At 37.0% G+C, this 10,692-nt stretch overlaps 1 long non-coding RNA gene across 1 annotated transcript; it reads right to left on the bottom strand.

The window, feature by feature from the left end:
* Positions 1-322: 322 nt before the first annotated feature.
* On the bottom strand, positions 323-6,407 carry LOC129058466 (uncharacterized). The gene is made up of 4 exons (XR_008523574.2): positions 6,065-6,407; positions 5,200-5,834; positions 4,223-4,370; positions 323-2,720 (listed from the first exon to the last, which is right to left on the bottom strand). It is a non-coding gene; the product is annotated as an uncharacterized LOC129058466 (long non-coding RNA).
* Between the last annotated feature and the right edge of the window lie 4,285 nt (positions 6,408-10,692).

The following is a 10,692-nucleotide window of genomic DNA, read 5'->3' as shown; positions in this document are numbered from 1 at the left end:
CCCAGAAGCAGGTGGTTCCATGGTTATGCTGCCCCACACTTTCTTGGCTGAAGCAAATTTTCTGCCTTTCATTTTGTTCCTTACAAAATGTCCTTCTTTTTGGTGACTGCTAACATACTTCTTCACAGTGCAGGTGAGTCATTTTTCAAAAAACTTTGTGGACATTTATGAAATAGCTTTGGAGATAGTGAGGAAAACATTTGTTTGGAGATAAATGACATAATCTCTCTGAACCTCATTCTTTTCATTTGTTAAATGAAAATAACAAATTTATTTTTTACAGGAAAAATTATGTTTATTTTAAAAATCTATATTTACTTCATAGGAAATGGTTAAGAGCAGATGGGAGAAAATAACAGACACATATTAGAAACCATTATTGTTTATTCTGCTTTCTTTTTTTAAATGAGAAAAACTTCCACCCCACCCCCCAATTTGGTTTGTCCATTTGAAGCTATATCTGAATGACTAATCTCAGTCATATCTATAGTATGAACCTTCCAACCAAACCAAACAAAACAATACTAGACACCCAGTTTCAAGTGACTCTGATAAGTGCCAATTTATAGTGTAGCATCCAAAATATTTGAAATCAGGTCTGTCCTGAAAAATCTGGATGGGCAGTCAACAAAGGGTTTATGTAAGTCTTTTTGTACTCAAATCTTCAAATCTCTTGGTGACAAACAATATACAGATGGTGGAAATGTTAATATGATTCAGCTAACCAAAAGTCCATAAGCAAAAGTTTTTTAAAAAAATACTGTGTATCCCAAATCTGGCTGTATAACTACTCCATAAAGTGATCAAACACATTTATAGTCTTCAGGCTTATGCCATCTTCCAGAGACCTGCAGCAGTTCTGTCAGTCCCTTAAAGGTGGCAGCAACTTGAAGGCATCCTCAGGCTCCAGGGTTCAACTCAGGAGTTAGTACAAGGCCTGGTCAACTCAGATTACATTTGTTGGCTCTTTTCTCTTGATGTTTGATTATTCTATGTGTGTGTGTGTTTGTGTGTGTGTGTGTGTGGTGGGGAGGAGGGCAGGGGGGGCTGGGTGTGTGTGTGTGTGTGTGTGTGTGTGTGTGTGTGCCGGTAGAGGAGAGCAGTAAGCAAAGTAAGGTGGTAATCCACTCATAGTTAGGAAAAACTCAACCAAATAAAGGAATAGGTATGTATGTAGGCAAGAAAGAGAATGATCTGTTGATTCTAATCTCACATTTTGTAGCAATATTAAGAACTTAATACTATGTGCTAAGTACCATGGCAGATGCTTTAGACAGTATCTTTGTACATTTTTCTAAGTGTTTTACCACATTATTAACCTTTTTCTGAGCTTTTGCCTCAGCCTCTTAAGGCTTGGGAAGCTAAAGACACATGGTTTAGAAATAACACAGATTGAAATAGACAAAGGAGTTACTCAGATTCAAGCAGGGCCATCTGCAGACATATCAGTTAGAAATTGTCTTTTATACCAGTTACATCAGCAGGAAGTTGTGTTTCATGATGCATTGGCTAGAGCCTTTGGATCTCTGAGTTTGAGACCCCTTCCCTTGGGCCAGAAAGGGTACAACTGTAGCAAGAACTCCTGAGTATAACCGGAGAAGCTAGAATCAAGGACCACTCATGGGTAAACTACATACTCTTGTGAGAGACATTGGGGTGGGGGAACAGCTTACTAAAGTGTCCACTCATCTACTCTGCTCCTGTCCCTCTGGAAAATGACTGAGCCATGTCATATAAAAACAGTCTGTAAGATCCCATGGTATTTCATTAAAACCTCGGGCAGGTGTTATCATTCTAATTATACATAAGGAAGCTATAACTCAGAGAGATTAAGTGCCTTTCCTGATGCCAAATGATTAGTAAGGGGGTACTTAGAACTAGAACTTGGATTTACAATTCGTCAGACCAGGATTTTACAGAAAAAAAGTACCACAAAAATTATAAAACACTGCTTTTTGGTGATAACCACTTCAGAAAAATAATTTGAGCAAGAAAGCACTTCATGTTTTTACTTGCAAATCAATCCTTTAAAAGGTTATGCAAGTTATTTCTCTTTGCCTCCTTTCCAGCCTGTCTTGTAGTCATTAATTCATTTAATTAGTCACTGATTCATTCATCAAACTTCGAACCAGTGCCTACTATCAGGAGACGAAAGAGCACATTTCAATTGGAGAGCTTTGGAGTCAGACTGCCTAGCATTGAATGACAGCTCTACTGCTCACTAGCTGTGTATCCTTGAGTAACTTACTTCACCCACTGTGCCTTGGTTTTCTCAGTAGTAAATTGGGGATAATTACCTGCCTCAGTGTTAGTATCAGATTAAATGAATTAATGCCAGAAAAGTACCTAGAATATGTTTAGAACATTGTACATACTTGATAAATGTTACCGGATATAGTCAGAGTTCTCCAGAGAAACAGAACAAACTGGAAAAGAGAAAGAGGGGGTTGGCCGGGGCGGGGGTGGTGGAGAGAGAGAGAGAGAGCCTGATTTTTTTTTTTTAAGAAATTGGGTCATGCAGCTGGGCTTGTGGAGGTTGAGAAGTCCCAAGATCTGCAGTCAGTGAGTTGGAGGTGCAGAACAATCTACGGTATAGTTCTAGTCTGAGTCTGAAGGCGGGAAAAGACTGCTCAAGCAGTAAAAGCAGGAGTTTCCTCTTACTTGAAGGAAGGTTGGCTTTTTTGTTCTATTTAGAACTTCAACTGATTAGATGAGGGCACCTACATTAGGGAAGACAATCTGTTTTACTCAGTCTGTCCACTCAAATGTTAATCTTATCCAGAAACACCCTCATAGACACATTCAGAATAATGTTTGACCAAATATCTGGGCTCCCCCATCAACACCCACGTGGTTATCACTACTGGAATGAGCAAATTGTGTCTGTCATTCATCTGGAATATTCTCTATTACATGTCTCTTAGGCTGTTCTTTGCTGGGCTGATGGCTTGGAAGCTTCCTTGTCTACTAACTTACCATTTGAATTTGCTCTTGGTGCATAACCTATTTTGCCTTCTATTTCATCTCACCTTATTTGCTATAATGAGGTGAGATGAAATATCAAACAGTAGTCTTATTTAGGCTCACACTGACCAACTCTTCTGTCTTTCTACTGCTTGTTTGTTACCTGCATAGTGTCTCTAGGAGGAAAAAAATTGCCTTCCTATTGGAGTCCATATTTTCATAATGTTTAAGTCTCATTATTCTCTCTTACTCAAGCTGAGAATTTAATTAGTCTTTTATGTTCAAAAGTTTGGTAACCATGACCCTAATGGTTCTTTTTAAACTCTGAGAGGTCTTGTTTCTTTTTGCAGTGATACTAGTATCTTACTTTGTGATCTTAAGCAATTTTGCTTCCTGGGAATCAGTTTTGTCTTTTAGTAGCAGAGACATTTTACAGAAGAATTCGATTTGGAAGCTTAATTTATAAAGTAAATAAGGGAGGGATTGTTCTGATTGAAGTGTTAAGGGAGTGGAGATCTCACTGATTTGGTCTTCACCTGGTCATCAGTGGCAACCTATGAGGTGGGCTTTGGGGAAAATAGTTCAAAAACATTGAATCAGAGGATCTGTAAGCTTTCTTGCAAATATAACACATCAGCATTCTATTCTAAGTCATTATTCTATGAATATACATAGTGCATGGCTATATTCCCTGTAGCCCTCAGGTCCTGCTATTGATAGCTCTGCCCAGATTGGTAGATATTTGTGGCAGGTAGAATAGACTTACTTACTGAACATCTTTTCCCACCTTTCTGATGTGCATTCCTGGATTGCTGAAACTGGAGAGTAAAACATATTTCCAAGATTCCTTTGCAGTTAGGGTTCTGGGAATGACTTAGAGTCTGCCAATCAGATATATTTTCTCAAGAATTAAATGGCAACTGATTGAAGTGGGGAGAAAGGTTATAGTGCATGAGGCATCCTTTCTTTGGCCAGTGCAATCTAGCAGGTGCAGATTGGCTACGGAAGCAACACCCGTGGTGATGACTTCCTGCATCACCAGCTTCTTGATAAGGCAGAGGCAACTGTTCTTCCAGAAGACCAGTACTGCAGTGTTGTTGAGCCTAGCACAATGTGGGGGAGGACAGACACAGACAGCCCTTCTTTGGGCTCATTTCTTCAGCCTTCCAATGATTTTGTAAGTGTCTAGTTCTCTGTACTAAATCCCTTATGCATGAAATAGCTAGAGTGATTTCTTTTTTCGCTTATTAAATCTTACCTGATGCAGTGCTGATTGGTCTTTATTAACTTCATTTCTTCTTTGACATTCTTGGTGTCTACAGAGGAGCTGCGGGCCCACCCATTCACTGATGTTACCCTCTCCTGTCATTTCTTCTTTGTGAAGGGCACCGAAAATCTTGAGTTTTCTTGGGAAAGGGAAGACATCAAAGAGGCATATGAGGTAGAGGATAATAAAGAATATTACCTCCTTTTCAAGTACTATGATTTTTTTGAAGTTTTCTCGAAGTTGGTTTACCAGTTTCACAATAACACAGAGCAACTAGAAGATCAAAATTCCTTGTATGAGGGAAGAGTATCTGTGGACCAGGCTGAAATTTCTGAGGGGACTCTATCACATTTACTAAGAAATGTGGACTTCATGAATGAAGCTATCTACAAGTGCTCAGCCATCACACCAGATGGAAGAAGTGAAAGTACAATTAAGCTAATAGTAGAAGGTAAGGGAATTTATTGAATGAACTTGATTTCAAGCTCTGTCTCTATTCATAAGTTATACCAGCGACAACTTACCTAGTTCTCTCACTTTTCCCCTTTTACTCAAATTATTATCAGTTCTTCTTATTCCCATCATGTCAATTCATCTTAGCTAAAAATATTGCCCTGAGCAAAAGATGCTGTATCTATACCTGTATACATCATTCATTCACACAGACAAACAAAACATTAATAACAACAACAACCACAACAACAACAAGCACTGGTCTATCAAAAACTCTCCAAACAAGTTGTAACACTGAAAAATCAAAATATGACATAACAGTCTTACATGAAAACGCTGAGATATGACATGTGGTTTAGTGAGAAGAGCCCTGCATTGGGAGTCAGGAGGCCCATATTCTAATTTTGGATGACTTTGGGTAACTCATTTAGCTTTTCTAGGCTTCACTTTTCTCACTATTAAAATGTAGGTTGGACTGGATCAGTGGATCTCCGTAGTGATCCAGGGGTCCTTACCCTTCACAGGATTGCATGAAGAGCTTTTCCCCCATCAGAGACTTTTAGGGATTGGGGAAGGCACGGCAGAATTCCTCCAGGATAAGAGTTGGAAGACATGAGAAGGTGGTGGTGGTGAGAATAATTCATTATCTTCTGTGGTTCTCAACAGGGTATCTGGAGTTCAGTGGCGAATCTGGAATGAATCCACTCAAAGAGGGGAAGATTCCAAAAGATAAAGGCAGCAGTGATAGATGAGAACTGAAATGCAGGAGCATACATGTATCCTGTTCTTCTCTTACTATGCTTGGATCAAAATTTTAACTACAGTGAACCTCAAGATATATTGCCTACATAAGGGGTTAATGTAAAAAGTGAGAGCATGTATTCTGCTAGCCTGAGCCTCTTGGGGCTGAAATAAAAAAGGAACTAATTGTTTTGTTATTTTTTCCAATCAGACTCTGAAATGCCCCAGGTGCAGTTTGACAGGATTGATAATGAGGATGTGGCCACATGCATCTCAAAGGACTGGTACCTCACGCCCATTGTGACATGGCTGGACTGGACAGAGAGGGACCTGAGCAACCACAGCATCATGGAAATCCTGGAGGAGCAGATGAATGGCTTCTACAGGGTGTTCTCCATCCTGAAATACCCTGTCAAGTAAAATGAGAAATATATCTGCTACATAACAGAGACAGATGTGAACGACCAGCTTTTCAGAATCATCCACAAGTACCCAAGTAAGTGCAAATCCGAAAGGAACAGTGAAAGTGGGGTGCATTTCACCACAAAAAAAATCATCATTCATTAATATTTACTGAATGTCAAATATATCAGGCATGCCTTGGCACTTTGGGGATTTAAAGAAGCATCAGGAACATACGCTTGGAGCCTTGGGCAAGATAAGGTGGTGAAGTGGAGTCTCTCTGGGCTTGAAAAAAGAACATGCTTCAGAGACTGACAGCTTTCTCCTGATAGATGTGGCTCTTACTATTGATGAGGTTTCTTTTCCTCTGCACAGAACATCAGCTTTATGATGTGGCAGGCTGAGTAGTCATAGTGGCCATTTATTAGCCTCTCACCATGTGCCTGGCACTTTACATATGTCACTTTAATCTTTACCTCTATTTTAATTGTTATTACTGTCCCCCTTCTATATGAGAAAACCAACAAGTTAAATAATTTGACTAAGGATATAGCTAACAAGCACAAGACTCAGGATTCAAACCCATTCTTTCTGAATCTAAAGTTCATGCACTTCATTTTTCTTATGCATATACCACACTGCACTTACAGATCTAAGACTGTAGACTGCATGAATAGATCTAAGTCATATAAGTTCGGAGAAGGGGATTCCCTGTGTAATAAGCAAGGAGGCAAGAAATAGAGTCACTCATAAATTCTGAGCAGTCTTTAAGTTGCCATATCAAAGGCTGTCTACATTCTGGGGAACCTTAATAGAGTCCTCCAGAGAAAATTTGATGGATACCTTTTTTGTGTAGCTATTCTATTACTTCTAAACTGCCTAAACTGTTTCAAGTTAGGAATTTGAAAAAAAAAAAAAAGCATGTTAGAAAAAGAACAGGTATTTACTGAACACATACCATATGCTAGGGTGGACCCAGGTACTTTTGCATAAGGTATTTAACCCCACAATGACCTCTGAGTTAGATACTAACATTACAGTATTTAGCAGAGGAGGAAACCAAGGCTGAGAGAAGGTAAAGTATTTACCAAAGGCTACACAGCTGACAGTCTTACAACCCAGGACTTGAACTTGGGTCTAATTATTAACAAAGGCCTGGGCACATTCCACTATGTGGTTAACTCGTGGGCCTTAAGTTCCTCGTGTCAAAGTATCTGTAGCCTCAGGCAGAGGTCATTGATTTATTCTGCCACCTGTGACCTCACCTGCCTCTCCATCAAAAAGGAAGGGATGGTGATAAATATACTTGCACGGTGAGCTAATTCCTTCTACTTTCCTGTATCCCTGACTTAGAGACCCTTACTAAGATTTCTTTGGAGGGTTAGCTCTGGCAGGGACTTTGGCCATCATCTACCAATCACAGCATATAGGGGTGACTAAACAGAAGTCCAGAGAGGTGAGATAATTGTCCAAGGTAATACAGCCTCTATACAAGAAGTATTAACAGAGTCTGACTTCATGCACAGGTTGGGCAGTTACCTTTCAGGTCTAGTCTGTAGGGGCCTGGCAATTAATCAAAGCATTCAAAACACTATTGCAATCCTGGATCTCCCAGTAACTAGCCATAAATATTTACAACCGTTAAGAGTATTTATTTACATTTTTAATGACTTGGGAAAATACCCGCACTATCATGTTAAAATTTTAAAAAGCAAAATAGTAGCTTGTATGTGTAGCATGAGCCCAAGTTGTTTAACTATATGGAGATTTAAAAGATAGGATGTACTATTATTATTATTATCATAATATGAACAGTAATTACTGGTAACCTCTGCATGATAGGATTGTAGGCATTTTTTGTTTTCTCTTTTATACTTGTGTTTTATGCAACATTCTATAATGAACATATATTATTTTTAGTCCAAAAAAGCTATATTTTTTAAATCTTTAAAAAATATCTTTATGAAAAATGGTTTACATGCCATAAAATTCACCCATTTGAAGTGTACAATTTAATTGTTTTAGTATATTCACAAAATTGTGAAATCATCACCACTCTTATCATTTAGAACATTTTAATTACCCTAAAAATAAACCCCATGCTCATTCAGAGCCACTCTCCATTCCCTTCACCATATCCCCCAGTCCTAGGCAACCACTAACCTACTTTCTAGCTATATGGATTTGCCTATTTTAGATCTTTCATATAACTCAAATTATACAATATGTGGTCTTTTTAAACTGGCTTCTTTTACTTGGCATAATGTTTTAAAGGTTCATCCATGTTGTAGCATATGTCAGCACTTCATTTCTTTTTATTTCTGGATAATAGTTTATTCCATTATATGGATATTACCACATTTTATTTATCTATTCATCAGTTGATGAAGATTTGGGTTGATTTCACTTTTTGTCTCTGATGAATGATATTGCTGTGAACATTCACATATATGTTTTTATGTGGAAATTTATGTTAAATTTCATTTATCTTGGGTATATACCTACGAGTGGAATTGCTGGGTCATATGGTAACTATTTTTTAACCCTTTGAGGAACCGCCAGACTATTTTCCAAAGCAGCTGCACAATTTTACATTCCTACCAGCAATGTATGAGGTTACCGATTTGTCAACATCCTTGCCAGAACTCATGATCTTTTTTATTCTAGTCATTCTAGTAGATGTGAGTGACATTTGTGGTTTTGATTTGCATCTCTCTGGTGGCTAATCTTGGGCATCTTTCAATATGCTTGCTGGTTATTTGTACATCTTCTTTGGAGAAATGTCTATTCAAATTCTTTGTCCATTAAAAATGGGTTATTTATCTTTTTATTATTGAGTTGTAAGAGTTGATATATTTTGAATACCAATTCCTTATCAAATATTTGACTTGCAGAAATTTTCTCCCCTTCTGAGTTGTCTTTTCACTTCTTGATGATGTCATTTGAAGCAGTAAATTGTCTGATTTTGATGAAGTCCAATTTATCTTTTTTTTGTCACTGTGCTTTTGGTGTTATATCTAAAAAATTATTGCCTAATCTAAGTCACAAAGATTTACTCATATGTTTTCTTCTAAGAGTTTTATAATGTTAGCTTCTACCTCCAGGCTTATGATTCCTTTAAATTAAGTTTTGTTTTTGGCATGAGATAGGTGTCCAACATCCCAGGACCATTTATTCAAAAGGCTATTCTTTCCCCCATGGAATTGTCTTGATGGCCTTATTGAAAATCAAGTTACTATAAATGTAAAGGTTTATTTCTGGGCTTTCAATTATATTCCATTGATCTATGTGTCTGTACTTATGCCAGTACCACACTGTCTTGACTACTATAGCTTTTTAGTAAGTTTTGTCACAGAGGAGTGTGTTCTTTTAACTTTGTTCTTCTTTTTGAAGATAGCTTTGATTATTCCTATTTCGGCATTTTCGTATGAATTTTAGGATGAACTTGTCAATTTCCGCCAAAAAGGCACCTGGGGTTTCAATAAGGAATGTATGGAATCTATAGATTCATTTTGGGAATACTGGCATTTTAATGATACTAAGTCTTCTATCTATGAACACAGATGTCTTTCCATTTGTTTAGGTCTTTTAAAATTATCTTCAATGATGTTTGGCAGTTTTCAATGTATAAGTCTTATAATTCTTTTGTTAAATTTATTCCTAAGTATTTTATTCTTTTTCATGCTTTGGAAATGTAATTGTTTTCTTAATTTCATTTTAGAATGCTTATTGCTAATAGAAAGAAATACAGTAGATTTTTGTGGATTCCTTAGTATTTTCTGTATAGAAGACCATGTTATCTATGAATAGAAATAGTTTTACTTCTTCCTTTCCAATCTTGATTACTTGTGTTTAATTTTCTTTCTAATTGCCCTGGGTAGAACCTCCAGTACAATGCCGAATAGAAAAACTAAGAGTAGATCTCTGGGAGAAGCATTCAATCTTTCATCATTAACTATGATGTTAGCTGTAGGTTGTTGTTACTGTAAATGGACAATATCAGGTTGAGAAAGTTCTCTTCTGTTGCTTGTTTTCTGAGTGTTTTTATCATGAATAAATTTAGGATTTTGCCAAATGTATTTTCTGCATCTGTTGAGATGATCATGTGGGCTTTGTCCTTTACTCTATTAATATGATATATTGCACTAATTAATTTTTGTATATTGAGCCAACTTTGTATTCCTGGGATAAACCCTACTTGGTCATGGTATGTAAGCCTTTTTCTATGTTGGTAGATTCAGTTTGGTAGTATTTTGTTGAGGCTTTTTGCATCTGTATTCGTTTGTAAGAGATATTGGTCTGTAGTTTTCTTTTCTTGTGATGTCTTGGTCTGGTTTTGGTATGAGGATAATATTGGCCTCATAGGATAAGTTGAAATGTGTCCCTTATCTTCTCTTTTTTGGAAAAGGTTGTGCAGGATTGGTGTTCATTTTTCTTTTAATTCTTTAACTTTTGGTTTTGTTTATTTTCCCTATTTTTCTATTCTCTATTTCATTTACTTCCATTCTAGCCTTTGTTATTTCCTTCCTTCTACTTGCCTTGGGTTTAGTTTTAATTTCTTTTTCTAGTAATTTCATTTAAAAGATTAGGTCATTGCTTTGAAATATTTCTTCTTTTTTAATATAGGCATTTCCAGCTGTAAATTTCCCCCTGAGCAGTAATTTAGTGGTATCCATAAATTTTAGTATGTTGGTATGTTGTGTTTTCATTTTCAATCATTGCAAAATATTTTCTTTTTTTAATTTATTTTTATTTTATTATTATTATTATTATTATTATACTTTAGGTTTTATGGTACATGTGCGCAATGTGCAGGTAACTTACATATGTATACATGTGCCATGCTGGTGCGCTGCACCCACTAA

Source organism: Pongo abelii, chromosome 2 (genome assembly GCF_028885655.2).
Source record: "Pongo abelii isolate AG06213 chromosome 2, NHGRI_mPonAbe1-v2.0_pri, whole genome shotgun sequence".
Taxonomy (NCBI): domain Eukaryota; kingdom Metazoa; phylum Chordata; class Mammalia; order Primates; family Hominidae; genus Pongo; species Pongo abelii.
The sequence above is the reverse complement of the archived record's forward strand: the minus strand, read 5'-3'. Positions and strand labels throughout refer to the sequence as shown.